This window comes from Dermochelys coriacea, chromosome 6 (genome assembly GCF_009764565.3).
Source record: "Dermochelys coriacea isolate rDerCor1 chromosome 6, rDerCor1.pri.v4, whole genome shotgun sequence".
Classification (NCBI taxonomy): Eukaryota; Metazoa; Chordata; order Testudines; family Dermochelyidae; genus Dermochelys; species Dermochelys coriacea.
Genome location: NC_050073.1, coordinates 28,937,422 through 28,957,372, shown reverse-complemented (window position 1 = coordinate 28,957,372; position 19,951 = coordinate 28,937,422). Strand labels below are relative to the sequence as shown.

At 38.7% G+C, this 19,951-nt stretch overlaps 1 protein-coding gene across 16 annotated transcripts in view; it reads left to right on the top strand.

Annotated features, from left to right (window-relative positions):
- The first annotated feature begins 4,509 nt into the window (after window positions 1-4,509).
- The window catches only part of STK33 (serine/threonine kinase 33), a 95,901-nt gene continuing 80,459 nt past the window's right edge, over window positions 4,510-19,951 (top strand). For 3 of the 16 annotated variants that reach the window (XM_043516692.1, XM_038407689.2, XM_043516689.1), the window contains exons 1-2: window positions 4,829-4,928; window positions 6,659-6,757. The gene's annotated coding sequence lies outside the window, so the exon portion shown is untranslated. Of the gene's footprint in view, window positions 4,718-4,828; window positions 4,929-5,250; window positions 5,436-5,848; window positions 5,868-6,658; window positions 6,758-19,951 lie in introns of those variants that run through there. The other 13 variants (XM_043516691.1, XM_043516693.1, XM_038407698.2 and 10 more) reach the window with 11 other exon arrangements.

The following is a 19,951-nucleotide window of genomic DNA, read 5'->3' as shown; positions in this document are numbered from 1 at the left end:
TCTAATTTAAATTGCTGGCATATGTACTGAATGTATCAACACTTTTAGTCTCCATTTATAGTTGGTTTTTTTGTAGTTCTTCCTGTTATATAAAATTTCAATATTTTAAATACTCTACATAGAGAGCAAGTTTAGGATTTGATGAATCATTTCTCTCTTTAAGGGCTTGATCCAACTCTCTCTGAAGTCAATGGGAGTCCTTCTACTTTCAATGGGAGATGTCAGGCCCTTTAAAAGATCCCCCAAAGGAAAGACTCCCATTGACTTCAATAGGCATTAGATTGGACCCTAAGTGTGGTAGTTTCCTTCTCCTGCTCTAGTTGCCCCTTCATTAATTTAGTATTATATTTACCTTTGCCTCTTTATATCTTCTATGAGCATGGTTCAGGTAAAATACTTAAGATTGTTTGCAATAAATGATGAGAGAAACTCATTGAAACTATTGTCATATACTGTATAGAAATGCAAGAATTCTACTGGTCAGTTTTTCTGACAGCATCCATTTACTATAATGTGTATATTTATATTCCAGGACAAAAGGTGGGCAAAGAGAGTTTTATATCATCTATTTAGGGTCAAAAATTTATATTCATACCTTACAAGGGAAGCAACATTAGAAGTTAGTCATTTCCAACCAATATGTCCAGGGAATCCACCATTGCATTAGGTAGTATAAAGTGCAATAGCCTTAGGTGTATATTTCATAATGCCCTCAAGGCAAAAAGCAATCAAAATAGGAGCTGGTGAAAAATGTTCATCTAAAATAGACTTCCCTTCAGTTAAAATCTGTCAAATATGATTTTCTTTTGAAAGTTTTAATGGAAAAAAAATCAAGTATCTGCACTTAAGATATTTGTATCCATGTAAGTGAAACAGATAAATATTTTTAGCATGGGGAATATTTACTGAGAAATCCACAAATGAGAGTGTGTAGTTATTATTTGCATTTAGTTATTAGTGCCTTAGGCCCCAAAGGTGCTTTCTCTTCTGCTGTGAGCTACTGCAGGAGTAAGTGTTGCTATGAGATTAGTACCAGGTGGTTTTACCATCTCACAAAGTGGTGAACATCTCTGGGAAAGCAAATGTCATTAGTTCACTATATGCTTTTTTAATCATAAAAGCTCTTACCAATCACCAGATAAATGAAGATGCAGTATTTCTATAGGTTGCAGTTTCAACCTGTAGATTATCAGATAAATATTAAATTTAGCCTTGTGTCCCATAGAGTTGAAACTTTTAACACTGACTAAAATAACTGAGTAAAAGAATGTAGAAATATAATTACATGTACAGTGCCAGTACCATAAAAGCAGTAAAAATCTAATGTAGTTGATCATGTTTGCTATTGCCACTTTCTTAATACAATGAATAAAGGATCTCAAATGATTAATAAAATACAATTATATTTGACATTCTTAATGAATATTATGAAGCTTGAGAATACTTACTGTTTATAAGATAAATTACCCTGGGTCTGAATAAACGCTCTGGCCAAAGGCTAAAGTGTTTATTATAAGCAGACCTGGAGGTAGCTACTCCTAGTGTCAAGGTTGCCTAAGGTTATAAGTGGACCAGTGTTCACTAGTCCAGGATTTTAGGCTAAGCAGTACAACTGTATCTACCTGGGTGCAGCAGTGCAGTGGATCCAGCTGCAGGATCTAGCCCATGGTTAATACTGAGCTAAGAGGAAGCATCCTTTGTTGTATGTTGATGCTGTTATAATACTGGACTGGAATTTAAAATATTTAAATTTTATATAAAAGAAGGAAGAAGTACAAAAAACAAAAATGGGCTCTCTAACAGCTTTGTAGTTATTCTTATTTTCTTTAATGTGACTTTTGGAATTGATGTTTCCTCTAAAGGAAGAAAAAAGTTGAGATATTGTTGCTGGCAGAAAGCTTAAAGAATCCTGATTAGAAGAGATGATCAGAGGAGAGGGATTAGAGTAGAGAAATTTACATATTTTCAGTGCTGTTATTAAAAATAAAAAAATAACTGTAATGTGAGTATATAAATCTCTGCTTTCTGATTGGCTAATAATACCAGTCAGACAGGATATACAGGACATACTGTTTGGTTATTGAGAGAGAGAGCTGTGCAATGATTATGCAAATTGGACACCCAGAATTGATTGATGCAAAGTTGGGGTGGAGATGGGGAATACACAGTTATGGTTCAATAACTACACAGCATTCCTACACTGTAAGACAATCGAAAACCTCCAGATGAGAATTATTAATAGAATCTACTGTATCTCAGCTCAGTGTAATAGAGATAGAAGTAGCAACTCCACAGTTAAGGTTGTGTTGAGATTTGCACATAAAAAGCTGGACTAAATCCTTTTGTTTCATACTTTAATGATTCAATTTAGTCTCCAAATTTGAAACAATTGGGAGGACAAATGAATTTTCTGTGCAATGTTTTACTAAAATGCTCCCTTCCTAAAAAACTGCAATGTTCTCTTCACATTTCATTTGGTTCCTCTCTAGGCTAAACAATAACGTTCCCTCTAACTCCAAATGTACTACATTTGCCTTCCATTAATATCTGACAGAGACCACTTCTGAAAATTTAAAAATAAAGTTATTTTCCTTATTCAGATTAACCTAATTGAAGAACTTTTCACCTCTGCGTTCAAATCTTTTATAGATCCCAAGTGAAAAAATGCTTGGAGATCTCAGGCCTAAATACCTTTTTGCTCTAGTTACAAAACCACTGCACCAGTTAACGTTATTGACATTGTCTGTTTTAAATAGGCCAAGGACTGGAGTATAAGGTATGTTGTGCATCACGATTGAGTTGCATGTAGAAAAATTTGTATAGTTTCTATTGCGGTACATGTATACTGAAATTATCTCCATGGTACCTGGATTGTTTAGCTGTATAAAATGTTATTAGTCTTTCCCTTTCACTAAATGTAAACCACAGTGAGAAAAGAGTTAGGAGGAGGAAAGTGCCAATAGTCTAGCATATGCACAATTTATAATAATCATTGTTAAAGAAGAGTAATTACTACATGCAGTGTAGCTACTTTCCAAAGCTAAATGTTTTTTAAATGTTTTAAAAATTAAAAGTGAATAGACAAGAAGAATAAAGGTATTTCTTTTAATTTTTTGATACATCAACCCATTTTTTTAGCTTACCATAACTGTAGCATACAAAAGATAAACTGACAAATGCAATAGTTGCTAGTGTTACAGTATACTGACAACGGTATTTAGTTTTGATCTGTCATCTGTAACAACTAAGCAATTAAACATTATAGTGTAATCACTGCTGTTACCATAGTAGATTTTACTCAACACTACACAATACGTTATCTGATTGTAGATTAATTATTACTCAGATAGATCTAGAACAGTATATTTACCTAATGTAAATGTATTTTACCTACTAAAGTGGTGACAAGGATTTGGATCTTGTGAAAGGTCACAATACCACAATCTATTATTTCAGTGATATCTTCTGCCTATAATAATTCAGAGGAATACTCCATTGTACACATGTACATATAATATGAGTGCATTAATTCACATGGAGGCAGTCCAGCATGTGCCAATTATATACAATTTTGTTCTATAAGAAAGTGCTTTTGCACATAGTAAACTTGTCTTGGATTCTATTTTCTTTCTTACAGTACAGTACTTTAACAAATGTCTAATATTTCAGGACTCTTGAAATATGCTTATAATTCAGTCTAATATACTCTGTTTTACTTTTAAAAGCTAGATTGTAGGTTTGATAATGTATTTAAAATAATACAAATTACACTACTTGTGGTACTTTAGAGACTAACAAATTTATTAGAGCATAAGCTTTCGTGAGCTACAGCTCACTTCATCGGATGCATCCGATGAAGTGAGCTGTAGCTCACGAAAGTTTATGCTCTAATAAATTTGTTAGTCTCTAAGGTGCCACCAGTACTGCTTTTCTTTTTGCGAATACAGACTAACACGCCTGCTACTCTGAAACAAATTACACTGTAAGGATGATCCTACAATTTCTGTTGAAGTGTCTAGTCCCCTTACCTTTGATGGGATCATTTGTTGCATCATCAGGCCTTTAATTTGCACAAGTTCTCAAACACAGTACCCTCAACTACTGCATTTGCTAAGCAAAGGCAAGTAGGGCAAGGGGTTCAGCACCGCCCTGAGGGCAAGATCTGACCCTGGGACAGGTAGGGGGGCCTGGCCCCCTTGAGAGTTTTGCCCTTGACTTGAAGTGGGGCAACCTCAAGCTCAAAATGTCAATGTCGTATGCGTTTTAGGTATTAACTTCATCCAGCTGTGAGGGGGGGAGGCCTCCTCCCGCTGAGTATGGGGGCAGTAACTGTGCGTGTGGGCCAGAGGCCAGGATCTGTGAAGAGGCGTGTGGCGTTGGGGGGGGGGGGGCAGTAACTGTGCGCTGAGTGTGGCGCTGGGGGGGGCAGTGGCTGTGCGGGGGGAGTCTCCCCCGCTCCACAGTCGTGGGGTGCGTGTACGTCTGTGGCTCTGAGTGAGGGAGTCTTTCCTTCCTCCCCACGCCGCCGCGAGGCGCTGTCCGGCCCCTCCGGCAGCAGGGCGGGGTAGGAGCGGCTCCGCGCTCTGAGGCGGCTGTCCCCGCGCGGCCCCTGTCCCCCGAGCAGTTCCCAGGCAGGGGGCCGGGGCGAAAAGTTTCTGAAGCGCGCGGCGCGGAGCCGGGCGGCCGCGGCCCGAGGGCAGGCGAGCGGCGCCGGCGGGTAAGTGTCCGGCCGGGGCCGAGTTCCCCGGGACTGGAGCCGCCAGTGCGGCGGCTCGCAAGTTGTCTGGTTGCTATGGCAACGCGGCGGAGGCGGGCCCCGCCCCGCGCCCGGGTCTGCCGGGGGGGGACCGCCGCGCGCCGCGCCCTCAGCCCCGGCGGTGCAGGGGGCGGCATCGGGCGGCCCCCTGGCCCCAGCCGTGCGCGGAGAGGTAAGCGCAGCCCGGGCTCGCGCCTTTTGCTGCCCGCCCACCCGCGCAGCTGGCTGAGGGGTTTCCACCCCCTGCCCCGCGCGGTGTGGACTAGGAAGCGGGGTGCCGCCGGGGTACGGGCCCCGCTCTGGGCTCGCCCGTGGGGCTCAGCTCGCTCCGGCCGCTGCGTCTGGGCACGTCCGCAAGGCATGGGGCCGAGCCCCGCTCCCGGGCTTGTGTGGGCCAGGCGGGGACGGGTGCTGCGCCGCCTCCTCTCGGGAGTCCCGCAGCGTCCCTGCCAAGGCACGGGCCGGGGCGCGGTCTGTCCCCATCGGCAGGGGGAGCCGGCAGAGAGGCTTTCCCCCTGTTTGGCCGCCCTTTGCAGTTGCAGAGCCGCCAGGGTGGTGACCGGGCTGTTTGTTCCCTTAACTTTTGGGGGATGGCCCTTTTCAGTTAAACGGCGCTAGTTGTGGGAAGTGGGACTGCGATTTCCTGGCTTGATCATCACCTGTAAACCTAGAAAGTGAGGTTGGTTTTGGCACGTCCTTCTCTTCAGTGCTTTTTTTTTTTTTTTTTAAAGGGGTATGCACCTGTAGCCTTCTTAGTTAAAAGTTAGTCTGCATTAGCAGCTCGGGAACACGATTGCTTTATTCTGGTTTCAGGAGTGACAGAGTTGTTGCTAATGCAGTCCTGCATCTGTACAGGTATTGTGAAGGGCAGATCATCAGCTTCTAGTTTTATATGGCACTGGAGAACTCTTAACTCATTTACCTGCAGCCCCTTCTACCAGTAGAATTGGTAAATTCCATTGCACTGTTAAAACAATTAAAAGTGAACTGGAAAGCAGACTTCAAAACAGACTTAAGTGCTGAGGATGACACTGCTGTCACTTGGAAGTATTGGGAATTGTTGTCATTTTCCAGAACTCAATCTAGTATATTTGGCAAACTCTAAATTCAGGTAAATATACTAAAAACATTTATTGCTGATTTAAAATAGACATTTGAAATATTTACTAAAGCCGTAAAAATTCAGCTAATGCTACAATGGAAGTGAAGGATTACATGTGTGTGTGTTATGCCACCAAGACTGTAGCAGGATCCTCAAAATTGGAATATTTTTTCTAAAATTCGTCATTCAAAAAAACACAGAGGTTCGTGAATTTTATGTGGTAGTTATGTAAACAAAGGTAGCTATTAATTCTGATCCTTACAAAATAAGAATTAGTTGGAAAAGGGCAAATTCAATAGAGGTTAGAAAATGTCCTGCTTGACAAGATGATATGCAGTTCAAAAGCAATTAAATGAAGTTGGTATAAGTAGTAGTTGTTTGTAAAATTAAAGTTACATTTGAAAATGACTGCCTTCCAACAGGGCTCACTTGTCTGCAGTTTTTTGACTTTGTCCCACCCAACCCAAGATCACCTCTTCCCCATCCCTTTTCTGTTTAATTTCAAATGCTTGTTTACTTGTGCCTTGGTCAGCATGCCATTTGGATATTGTAGGCAATCTAGAACTTATATTCACCTGTTACACTAGATGAGTACACCTTTCCTCCAGCAATTTATTAAACTGTATAACTCTGATTATTAAATCCTTTCTGAAATATTAAATTAAAATAATTTAATGATTGCAGAGTTTTAGAACATAAGGGACAATAAACTAATATAATTAATTATTATATCATTGCTGTAGAATAATGAACAAATTTTTTTCCTAATTTCCAATTACTTGTCATTTTAAATCTCCCAGGTAATGCAGCATTGTATAAAAAGGCAACAAGAAAGAACCAACTAGAAACAAATAGTATATTTAGTGTATCTTCAGTGCTGTTGTTTCATCATTTTAAGGGTATGTGCAAAATATGTTCTAGTATTATGAAGGCATTGGTTGTGACTTCTTTTAGTTAAATTTATTTGAGTTTTTCACTTAAATTGGGGATCCAGATTCTTTGTTTTGTATGAAGAATACATTGTATTTCCCCAGATTTACACAATATTATGTGCTTAAAGATGGACTTTTCTGAAAATTTTCAAGTACATTTATTAATTGGTTTGGGTTAAACTCTAAGAAGGTCTCTCTTTTTTTAAAACTCATCTGGGGGGAAAAATAGTCCTACAGTCACAAAAATTCAGTTAACCATCATTCTGAGAATCTGTCCCACCGAAGCCACTTTTCATATTTTCAGAATATTTTTAATTAATCATTTCCAATTATATTTTAAAATGGAAAGTTTGTGCGCCAGCAGAGACTGGCGAATAGAATTGCTCTTTTTCAGAAACTCCACCATCTCTCATTGTTCGTGATAGGACATAGACCAGAGTCTCCCCTCAATTAAGATAGATGCCCTCTCCCTATGGACTTTGCAGACTACCCATAGTAAAGATGGCCAATACCTGCCATTGTTTCCAATAGGAGTGAATCTAGGCTGTCCTTATGTTTTAGGAGGCAGGGAGGGACCCATGAGGAGCTGGTGAATATGAGGAAGGAACAGTGTGGTAAGCAGGTTAATAGAGAGGCAGGTAAGGAGATTGTGGAAACAGGGATGATCAAATGAGGCTGTGGAGATGTAGGTGAATGTGGGGGGACATGAGGGAGAACTAGGTGTGCCATGGAATAGGAGAGAGAAATTGATGAGAAGGGAAAAGCCAATACTTTTTGGGGTTGTTGGGAGTCAGGAGACGATGAGGGAGCATGGAAGGAGCATTGGTAGAACAAGGAGAGGAACAGGAAGGGTCAGATGATGGTAGCAGGGTAGCGATAGGGGAGATATTTGATTAGTTACTCTTCTACACCAGGTTTTAATAGAGGGGAAGTGGAGTACCCTTTCAAGCAGCCAGTTGAAAGGCTTATATACTTGTGCGTTCAAAGTTGAATTTTGAACAAGAAATGACTGCATACAAATTGGGCAGCTTCTCTGTAATGGCTCAAACATCAAAAGTCAGATGGAAAATAATGTAGACTTACTTACTGCTCTTAAGTGACATGATTTTAAAATAAGTCTCTTAATTTTTTGAGCTCTGATTCATGATTTTTGAACCTTTGTGGTTGGCAATACTCCTTCCTCTATTCCCCAGTGCAGTCTCATTTTTCCTGACCTGGTTTCTTCCATCCTCAGAAGGAAATCAATGGCAGTCTTGGACCAGCAAACTTCTCATGGTTTGTTGCAGAGCATCTCTTGCTGTGATGAACCATGGGGCTGTCACAATAACATTGCTCAGAGCTCATCTTGTCAGGAGCTCTCTCACTGTTGTCTTCCTCCCCATGTCTCCCCTGAAAGCTATAAGTCAGAGAACTAACTGGGAGGAAAACTAACTAACTCCCTTGCCAAACAGAGCTCTGAGCTGTCTTCCAGTGCTTAACCAGCTCTTGTGTCTGACCATGATTCAACACACAAGGAAAGTCACTGCGATGAACCACTGAAAATTAGTTAGCCCAAGATTGCCTCCAGCCACTGTTCTGAGCTGAGAGGAACCTGGGGGGAAGAGAGAAACAGATTTGCATGTGTGTGACATCAAATGCTTAAAACATTAAACAAAAAATACATACAAAAATGTGCAGTTGTCAATATTGCTCCACACAGAATATGTTGAGAGCACGTTCTATTAGATAGCTTAACTATTCATAGATTTGGTTTTGTGCCAGCTATGTTGTAATACAGCAATTTTAACTGGTGCATTTTGTATGAATTGATATTTCTATTTATTGTACGTTACTTGACCTGATCATCTGGTGTCAAATGTCCCTTCTGGAATTTAAGAATAGCCTAAAAGATTTGACTAACTTTCTGATCCAAATGTATTGTTGAACATAGTTAAAAGTTATGAAGAGGTATGTATGTATCTTAATGAAATGCTTGTCTGAAATGACACTGATAGCCTGCTGTGAGAAAATCAATTTGCAATCAAAAAACTCAATGTTCTTGATGCTCAATTTAGTTCACCCTAAGTATTTCACATTCTCTCTCTCTCTCTCTCTATCTATAGTAAACCAAAAGGGTCTTAAGAATTAATTAAAGTGTTAGCATCTGCTCATTGCAGCTTTGCTCATATACTCAGTGGAATAGTACAGTTAAAGCCTGCCTGAGATGGAGTGTGACATTTCTACTGCCACTGTTCATTATGAAATAGTTTTCAAATGGCAAACTTTTTTTTTCTTTCAGTCCTGCACCTATCTTGTTGGTGTTCATGGCAGTTTGTGTTTTCCTCTGTATAGGAGAATATGCAACTGTGATATAAAAATTAAAAGAACGATAGCTTCCAAATTATTTCTATTGAGCTTCTTTTCCGAGATGCATATTTATAGTGTCAATTTTTTTACTCTACAGTGGAAGCTCAGTTACCTAAACCTTGATTAATCAAAAATCTTCATTTAAAACAACATTGAAGCCTTTTGTGGGTCACTAGAGAAATTAGTAATTCCTTGAGATTATAATTAAATTTGCATGAGGCTTCCTGATATTGAATCCTCTGTTAATATCAATACAACCTCCCCATCCCCAATCCTTCAACTGTTTCTTTCTTAAACTATTTTTTAAACTTAATATATATATTGCAGTAGAACCTCAAAATTACAAACACCTTGGGAATAGAGGTTGTTCGTAACACTGAAATGTTAATAACTCTGAACAAAATGTTATGTTTGTTCTTTAAAAGTCTACAACTGGACATTGACTTAATACAGCTTTTAAACTTTACCACGCAGAAGAAAAAGGCCTCTTTTAACCATCCTACTTTAAATGAAACAAGCACAGAAACAGTTTCCTTATCTTGTCAAATCTTTGTTTAAACTTCCGCTTTATTTTTTTTTTGTAGTTTACATTTAACGCAATACTGTACTGCATTTGGTTTGTTTGGTATTTTATCTCTGCTGCTGCCTAATTGCATACTTCTAGCTCCAAAGGAGGTGTGTGGTTGAATGGTCAATTCGTTACTCTGGTGTTCGTAACTCTGAGATTCTACTGTATGTTAGTCCCATTGTGCGAGGCTGGACTAGGGTTTTGTATTGAAATTTGTATTGTTTTGATCTAATCAGTAATTAAGGAAAGTAAATCCTCATTCACTTCAGTGGGAGTAGGATGAGATTATGTATTAGGTTTTTGGTCTTGTACTTTCTCTCTGACCAGGGACCCAAAGATAGCAAGCGTCTTTCCTGGACTGTCTAAAAAAATTAGTTTGCCACAATCACTAGAGAAACTAACCAGTCTTAGAGTATGTCTGTGTTGCATTTGAAGGTATGATTGTAGCATGGCTAAGAGTACACATACTAGTTTTACTCTAGCTAAAGTGGGTAACAATAGCAATAAAGACATAGTGGCATGGGCTTCCACTGGGATTAGTTGCCCCTGTAAGTATCTGTTGGGGACCCTGGGTATGTACCTGGGTTGCGAGCCCAAGCTGAAGCCTGTGCCACCATGTCTTCTCTACTATTGTTACTTATGCTAGCTAGATTAAAGTTAGCATAGGATATGCTTACCTGTGCTACAATCATACCTTCATTTGCAGTGTACACATATACTGGAGTTTTGGTCTCGTCTGATGTTCTGGAGATGAGCATATATCCATAGTCAGAAAAGGTGGGTGAGGTAATATCTTTTAATGGACCGACTTCTGGACCAACCACCTTGTCTTTCTAATATCCTGGGACCAACATGACTCCAGCAATACCACAGACGGAATATGTCCAGGGCACATGATCATATGGGCCCTTTTCAAATTATTGCAGTGTTGAAGACAGTTGATTCAGCCCTTATCTGTATTACAAAATTTCCCCCCACTTTGAAGGATTCATGGAGCCCTCCATATTCAGTCCTAGTAGAAATGGATTCAGTTCCATTGAAGGAATTAAGTTAGTCATTCTGAAATAGATTTTTGACTCTGTTTGTTGAACTTGCCTTTTATTGAAACCTTGTGGAAAACCCTGCAGCTGGAGAGTTGAAAGTAGTATTAACAGTTTTAGTTTATATAATAAATTATTATAATTCTGACTTGGGGAAAACTGATTTTAGTGAGATAAGAATGAAATTTAAGAACTTGTTTGAAAGAAATGCAAATGACTCGAATTTCTAAAATATTTTCATTCCCTATAAAACACATTTAGAGTTAAATTCTACACTAATACAGGTCTTAAGTCAATATTGGAAAATGACAGTGAATATGTGGGAATTCTGCATATCTGAAGTGGATTATGGCCTTTGGCTCTCAGAAAATTTCCCCCTGGCCTTCATTAGTTAATAGATTTCTTGTGCATTTCAAATGAACTGGGTTATATTTCATTGGATTCATATGTGTAAGGAAAACAGGGACAGGTTTTATACCTTTTCTCCAAAGACCTTTCTTTTTTCCTTCATGAAGGCATATGAGTATTCTTTATGGTATCATTTGTTAATTTTCACTTTTTTCTAGATATACAAAATTATCTTTAGTTTAAGATTCAGTCCACGATTTCTAGTAGGCAAATAATGTATCTGGCTCTTTTTCTTATGATATAGATTAGTTATTATCTGCTACAAACACTGTTTAACTCTTTAAATCATGCAGAAAATTGAATAAATGCCGGATACTATTCAGATGCAATTTGAAAATTGTCCAATGTGCGTTTCATAGACTGGTATGTTTGTGATACCATCATATCATATTGGGATGTTTAGTGCCCTGCATTCTTTGCTTCTCTCCTCAACTGAAATTTTAGTTGAACAAGGAGTGAAGGAGTGGGCCTTAGCTTTCTAATGGGCTGAACTATTGAAAAGCCTTTCTGTATCCTGTGGACGTGCTTTACATCACATGGTATTTAATTTAATTACAAATATACATATAATACAGTATTGGAAAGAATGTGTGGTTTTGATGTTCTTCCATTCTGCAAAGTACAAACATGTTCTTTAAACAATACCTACCCTGGAAAATACTTTGAAGGACTCTTGAGTATGTGTAGAGAATTTTCATTAGCTTGTGAAGTAGAGAAATATGAATTGCGGACTTCTGAAAGGATTCTCTCTCTCTCTTTTTAAAAGAAAATAAAGTATATCTAATTAGGAAATATTATTAAATTATATAATTTATAATTGTGGACAAAATAATACCTTTAATTATACCTCTTGGCATCCCCAGACCTCTCAAGCATTTCACAATGTGAGAAGTGTTCCATGTCATTAACCAAAATATCTAACTGTTCCATAAAGAAAATGAACTTATCCTTCATAAATCAGTATGTCTGTTGATTTTGTTTTACTCTATTAAAATAGATTAACATTTTGAAATATTTCAAATAGCATCCTTGTTTTCTTTGTAAAACTAGCTGTCCTGGCCTGCTGCAGTATATTTAGCGTAACTGTTTGACTCAAAGAAATCAGCAGGTTAAAAGAGGCCATCATCCTTTTTACACAGTTCTGTGTTATTCTCTTTCTCTCATCATTTATAATTTTATTCTTATTAGGAAAACAAGCAAGAAGTTGGGAAAATGCAATCCCTCACTTATTAGTCTTCTTTATAAAAATAAAATGATCATTTACAAAGGTGATGTGGAATGTTCTTTGTACTTTTTAAGAACCTCTAGGCTTCCTTTGACGGGGAATGATGGTAGGAGCAACATCTTAAAGTTTTTCAAAAAGTCATTGCTTCTCTTTTGAAGGTCCCTTGCTTAGATACAGGCAAGACATGTATAATATATGGTATAACAAAGTTAAACAGAGGGAAAAAAATGACAATAACAGCATACTTGCCATACTAGAATATATATCAAGATATGTGCTCTTCTCTCTTGGCATATTAAAAGTATTGCCTTGCAAGTAGGTAGAATGCACTTCTAAATACTGTATGTAAGATTTCAAAATCTACTTTTTATGTGAGACTTGGTATAGGAAATATGCAAAATCCTATATCTGTAGTTGTCATTAAGTAACAGATCGTTTCCCAAGGAACAAAGATTTACATGCAGTATATGCTCTAGGACTCAGATTTTAAGTAGAGATGTGATGAAAATCTGTTTAATAAACTTATTTATTTATTTATTCTTGATGGTCTCACAATCAGTACATTTGTCAGGAAAAGGCACATTTCTCAGTGCAACTTACTACATGCTCTCCTAGAACTGAAATACTTTAAAAATATTATAAAAATGAATTACCAGAGACAGATTTTCTGGTCTACAGGTGCTTACTATGAAGAAATCATAGCTGTAATACCTGGTCTGTAATTTTTAAAAATAACTCTGACATTAGCAATCTGGGTAAGTAGTGTCTGTCACCGTTGGTGCCTTTTTTTGACCTCAAAAGATCTCATTAATCAATATTTTTACAGTGAGTCTGTTTTTCAGACAGAAACCACAACTTCTGTTGACTTCAGTTGGCATTGTGGGTGCTCAAAATTTGTGAAAATCGAACCCCCAGTGTGTTCAGATTTATACATATACTCTCTACCGTTTAAACCGGTGCATTTTCTGCATAGAATTCTAAAGAAGTCCAGTAAATAATGCATGTGCTCGTGATTTCTGATATGGCTGGGGAACTTAATCATGCTTTAGTTGTTAATGTAACAATATAGATTTTCTTATTCCAAATATAATTTTCACTGTATTTATCATAATAAAAGCATGTGTCTTCAAAGGAACTGTTTTCAGAGTTTGCTCCTGCTGACACTTCAGGAGCTGCAATGTTTGATGTGCAAGGAGAATCTGCTGTTTGTGCCACTTTACGCATCTGGATAATGCGTTATGTGGCAACCTCAGGATACTTTTGTGATATGAAGAAGAAACCTAACTTCAGTACAAGGTAAAGCTGCTAGTTACCCAAAACTACTCATTCTTATTGTGAACTGGAGATGTATACAAACAAACTGTTATGCTGCAAATGCTTTGCCTCTAGCCTGGAATGTATTCCTGGTAGATGAGAAGTTGTGAAACATGCTCACCAGTGTTTGGTGAGAAATAATTCACATTTTCCTTAATATATTCAACTCGAGAAAATCGATGGTGTGAGGAAGGAGAAAGCTGCCTGATGTAAAATGAAGGTATGCTTCCAGCTAAAATGATCTAGAAAGTAACTGAAGACACGAGGTTTGTGAAAGAACTTTCTTCAAACCCTAGAGCTAATGTTTTTGATATCCTGTGTCAAGAATTGCTCTGGTTTGCTCATTTGACACGCCTGTTTATTTATTCATAAGGTTTTTTTGCATTGCTGCTGGTGCAGTTCCTTTTTTCATGCAGTGTCCTTTTGTCAAGATGTGAACATCATGTTCTGGGTTAGCTTTCATTATGTACTGTATAACTAATGTTGGTGGATAAAGGTTTTGTATATTTTACACTAGAGAAGCAGATTGCTTGACCTTTGTGCTTAATACAAAGGAGTGTAAATGATACGTGAATCATAGGAATCCTAAAAATATATATATTTCAGATAGCAAACAGGCCATTTAAAAACGATTTTAGAACTTAGACAAAGTTTCCAGAAATTCAGAAAATTCCTTGCTGTATTCTACGGCAGTGGTTCTCAAACTTTTTTTTTTTCCACGGACCACTTGAAAATTGCTGAGGGTGTCGGCGGACCACTTAATCATCTTTCCAAATGTTGTTTGTACTGTTTGCTAACTATTTTAAAGCACTTTGGATAAAAGCACTATATTAAAAAAACTCTTAATAATAATTAACATTTTTTGTTCTACAAATAAAAGCGCACAGCTCATATTTTCATATCAGTAATTTTACCTTTCTAATATGATAGATGTGCCCTTTCTCCCCCGCTGCAGCAACCCCCAGCCTGGGGCTGGGAAGGAGGGGGGTCTCTTCCCCCGTCGTGGCAGCCCCCAACCTGGAGCGGGGAAGGAGGGCCGTCTCTCCCTGGCAGCCACAGCCCTGGAGCTGGGGAAAGTCGCCTCTTTTTCTGGCCGCCGCAGACCTGCATGTCCCAAATTCCCCCACCCCCTCTTCTCACCCCACCGCCCCCTCCCACCTACCCCATATTCTCCCCAAGGTCACCACCTCACCGTACATGTGCATCTTCTCCAGGGTCCAGGCACCTAATTAGTGGAGCCACGCCTGTGCGGCTGCACTAATTAGGTGGGTGGCCCTTCATTCTCTTGCGTGCAGCCGCCCAGGCACGCACCTTACAGGGAACTATCTGCGGACCACCTGAATGGAACTCGCGGACCACAGTTTGAGAACCTCTGTTCTACGGAGTTAATGCAGAAAAACCAGGTTGTAGGAAAGTGAAGTTTTATTATATGAGGAGTGAAAATCCACTGAAATGTACTGAAATAATTCAAGACCATCAAGTATCTGTATCAGAAACAAGAAAAAGGCATGCAGTCCAACATGCATGTCAAATGTGAATTTATGTTAAGCCCACCATCCTGGGTTTTTTGCACTATTTTCTACCCAGTCCTTTTCCAGAAACAAATCTAGGAATTTCTTAAACTCAATACCTGTTAATGTTTAATTTCTGACATAAGGAAAGTATTAGATTTCCTCCCTGGCATCTACATTTGGGGGCATAAGAAACTAGTAAATTTCTGTGAATAACTAAAAGTTCAGAATTGCAAATTCGACTATGACTTGACTTTTCTAAATGTTGAGAGAAAAAACCCACATAAAACCAGTATAAGAGTCTTCTTTACTGTAAAAGTATCACAAATGTGTTTTACTCAGGTCTTTCTTGAAAAAGAGAACTGATCCACATTAAGTCATTCAGTTTTAGAGTAGTATACTTTCGGTATAATATGAACACACCTAAAGAGTATGCACCTACCCAGATTTAACGATGCAAATTTGTAAATAGTGAATTAGGTAAGTGTTTTTATTGGTATGAGACTTGGCTACTTGCAGAAATTATTTTTGTTGTATTAATTAGTGCTCTATTTTTTCAAAATGTAACCTCAAGCCTGGCATTTCTTGGATTTAAAATCTAAATAAATTATTTTTAAAGTAAATCTTACACAAACGTGTAGGTTTTTAATGACAGAATATCCAAAGAGCTTATTTCTTCAGCCACTTAGAAAGCAGTTTGCCTTTTCACATTTAGTAGTTAAATAGAATTGGAGAAATTTTGAGGTTAAAGCCGTAGCTTGCAAATTGCTTCATTTCTGAAATGTGGAATGAGTAAGTGTGTGATTTTTAGATTAGAGAAAAAAAAAGGAGTACTTGTGGCACCTTAGAGACTAACAAATTTATTAGAGCATAAGCTTTCGTGAGCTACAGCTCACTTCATCGGATGCATTTGGTGGAAAAAACAGAGGAGAGATTTATATACACACACACACAGAGAACATGAAACAATGGGTTTATCATACACACTGTAAGGAGAGTGATCACTTAAGATAAGCCATCACCAACAGCAGGGGGGGGAAGGAGGAAAACCTTTCATGGTGACAAGCAGGTAGGCTAATTCCAGCAGTTAACAAGAATATCAGAGGAACAGTGGGGGGTGGGGTGAGAGGGAGAAATACCATGGGGAAATAGTTTTACTTTGTGTAATGACTCATCCATTCCCAGTCTCTATTCAAGCCTAAGTTAATTGTATCCAGTTTGCAAATTAATTCCAATTCAGCAATCTCTCTTTGGAGTCTGTTTTTGAAGCTTTTTTGTTGAAGGATAGCCACTCTTAGGTCTGTGATCGAGTGACCAGAGAGATTGAAGTGTTCTCCAACTGGTTTTTGAATGTTATAATTCTTGACGTCTGATTTGTGTCCATTCAAAATGCATCCGATGAAGTGAGCTGTAGCTCACGAAAGCTTATGCTCTAATAAATTTGTTAGTCTCTAAGGTGCCACAAGTACTCCTTTTCTTTTTGCGAATACAGACTAACACGGCTGCTACTCTGAAACCTTAGATTAGAGATAATCGCTAATTGCTGAATATAAACTCTGATTTATGGCTTTGTAAATTGACCTCCAGGAACAATTGCTTCAAAAACAGACTCCAAGGAGAGACTGCTGAATTGGAATTAATTTGCAAACTGGATACAATTAATTTAGGCTTGAATAGAGACTGGGAATGGATGAGTCATTACACAAAGTAAAACTATTTCCCCATGTTTCAGAGTAGCAGCCGTGTTAGTCTGTATTCGCAAAAAGAAAAGGAGTACTTGTGGCACCTTAGAGACTAACAAATTTATTAGAGCATAAGCTTTATGATGATAAGGATGCATCCGATGAAGTGAGCTGTAGCTCACGAAAGCTTATGCTCTAATAAATTTGTTAGTCTCTAAGGTGCCACAAGTACTCCTTTTCTATTTCCCCATGGTATTTCTCCCCCCCCACCCCACCCCCCACTGTTCCTCTGATATTCTTGTTAACTGCTGGAATTAGCCTACCTGCTTGTCACCATGGAAGGTTTTCCTTCTTTCCCCCCCCTGCTGTGGGTGATGGCTTATCTTAAGTGATCACTCTCCTTACAGTGTGTATGATAAACCCATTGTTTCATGTTCTCTGTGTGTGTGTATATAAATCTCTCCTCTGTTTTTTCCACCAAATGCATCCGATGAAGTGAGCTGTAGCTCACGAAAGCTTATGCTCTAATAAATTTGTTAGTCTCTAAGGTGCCACAAGTACTCCTTTTCTGTTTGAGAAGAGGCAGTATTTTTTGCCTAAATAATAGGTCAATTCCTTCCATGCTATTATAGAAAGAAAATGTGGAACAAAGATGCCACCTTGTGGGAGATAATTTAGTTGATTTCTTTGGCTGCTTGTTAAGTTTTATGTTGTTTTCATCGTAAGCACTTATAGTTGCATTTCAGTTTTATTTTACACTCAGCTTTTTGGATGCTGTATCTATATATAATAACTGCAGTTGTGCCTTTCTGGGCTCATATGCTACATGATTGACCAAAATCATTAAATGTAATTTCTTCTGTGCCCTCTGATCACCACATGATTTTGGCACCAAAATCCTTAAGCTTTTGCTTTTCTGTGTTAAATTGCAGTTGTCTGACTTTTATAAAACAGATAATATGAATATGTTTAGAAAATATTGGCCAACACAGTTAGTTGTGCTCTAAGTTAAACACACCAGGGCTTTCAGATAAAGGCATGGATTCTACTTGCATGTCCTAAACCTGGAGTTCGGGAATATCCCTTAAGTCTTTGAGCCTTTTTATTTATTTATTTATTTATTTACTTAAAATAGAACAAAGTGGTCACAGCAAATTTGGAATAGCATGTGTTGGGAGAATATGGGGTTATCAGTTTCTTTCACTTGCTGAGAAACACAGCCAGGCAGTGGGGATCCATGCAAGGGGAATTTCATGGAAAAAGCTGTCAAGCTGTCTGAAGTGGCTCACAAACGTGGGTGCCAACCTCAGGGCAGACTGTCAAGAAGCATGGTACAAACCCCAAATTGGTTGTATATTCTGTAATTAGATTTCACTAACCAAATAGCAAGAGTGAACTCCACAAGTGCTATAACAACTTTACCGTGGAGTCACAGACCATCTACTTGGGCACTCTGGTCTATCTTGCCACCCAGGCAAGCCTGCTTTTGGGATAGATGGTCCCTTACACCAAAAATCACAACAATATTCAGGTTATTCCAAGTTCCAAAGGACCAGTCACTTACTCCAGGTCAGTTGCACCCCAGATCTCTCACTGAAGACAATTCTTGCAGTCAGTCCTGTAATAAACAAAAGATTTATTATCTCAAAAAAAGAGGTGAGAGTTATTTACAAGGTTAAAGCAGGTAACATACACACACAAATGAATTACAGTCTTGGATTCCAAAAGATAATAGAATCTTCTATAATAAGCAAACTCCATATGTCCTTTAGGGCTAACCCAGGCAAAACAATTGGGGATCTTTAGCTTATGTTTGGTGATTCTTGCCCCTGTAGAGTCTATGCAGCAAAAATAACCAAGTTTCTTCTTGTCAGGGATTTTTATCCTTTTCTTCCCAGAGTCCAAGCTGATGTGATGAGTTCATGCGCACATTTCCTTTTCCTGGAAGGGGTGAGGAATGCAGTTAACAAAGTCTTTGTTCCTTGATGTCTCACAATGGCTTAGTTGGTTTCAAAGGCCTTCTGGTTGGGCAGGACGCCGGAACATCTCTAATGCAAATGCAAACTTCTTACAGAAGGCTTCTCTCCTGTTTGATGAGTTACAGAGGTTTACAGTATAAAAATTCAATGTAACCTTATACCATGGGCTATAACAGCTTTACCATGGAGTCACAGACCATCTATTTAGGCACTTTGGTCTATCTTGCCACCAAGGCAATATCTATATTATAAGTGAGATCAATACAAGCAGCATCCTAAAATCATTTTATCAGGCCTAAACACATTCTTATCAACTTAACATCTGTTTTAACAATGCTGACACACAGATGAGCCAGACGGGTTTCCAGCTATGCATTTGTCAGGGCTCAGTAAGGCCTACAGACCTTGGCATAAGCTTGCACCTGGTCTGCCAGTATCACAGAACCCTCTCCCTCTTCCCTCACATGCTGTTTACCCAAGGGAATAGAACAGTAACAGAGATGCTCCATGGAAATAACTGCAGCCTTAGCATCCAACTCCTAGATGGGATGGAGTCAAAGTGAAATGACACCAATATTGCTAACTCCACAAATTGTGAGTCAGACCCTCAAAAATCTTTATATTGGCCCCCAAATCATGATACTCAGTTTTTATGGTCTGCCTTCTGACTTTTGAACTCCCCATGTCCCCTATTCCAATGTGAGTGTGACAATTAGTGTTACTAACTCTCACAAATGTTTAGTGAGTAATGTGACTTTGAGCTTACGAACTTTTAGGTTCACAGATGGAAGACATTGTTACTAGTTTCTAACCCTCTTCTTCAGGTTTGCATCTGCATCCAGAATTTCCAAAAACATTGGGAGCCACAAGATGTAATGTAGGGTGGAAGTGGAGAAATGCATGTTTTTTCCCTAAATAGGTAACTTGTTTGTAACATGCAGCAACGTTATCTTATGGTGTGATCCCATCAAATCTCACAAGTTCGGTAGAGTTGGGCCAGATTAGTAATTTAGATAATAATTGAACTGTGCACCAACATTGGGTGGGCCAATACTAAATAGTGTTACAGTAGGTGACAGCCTCAGAAT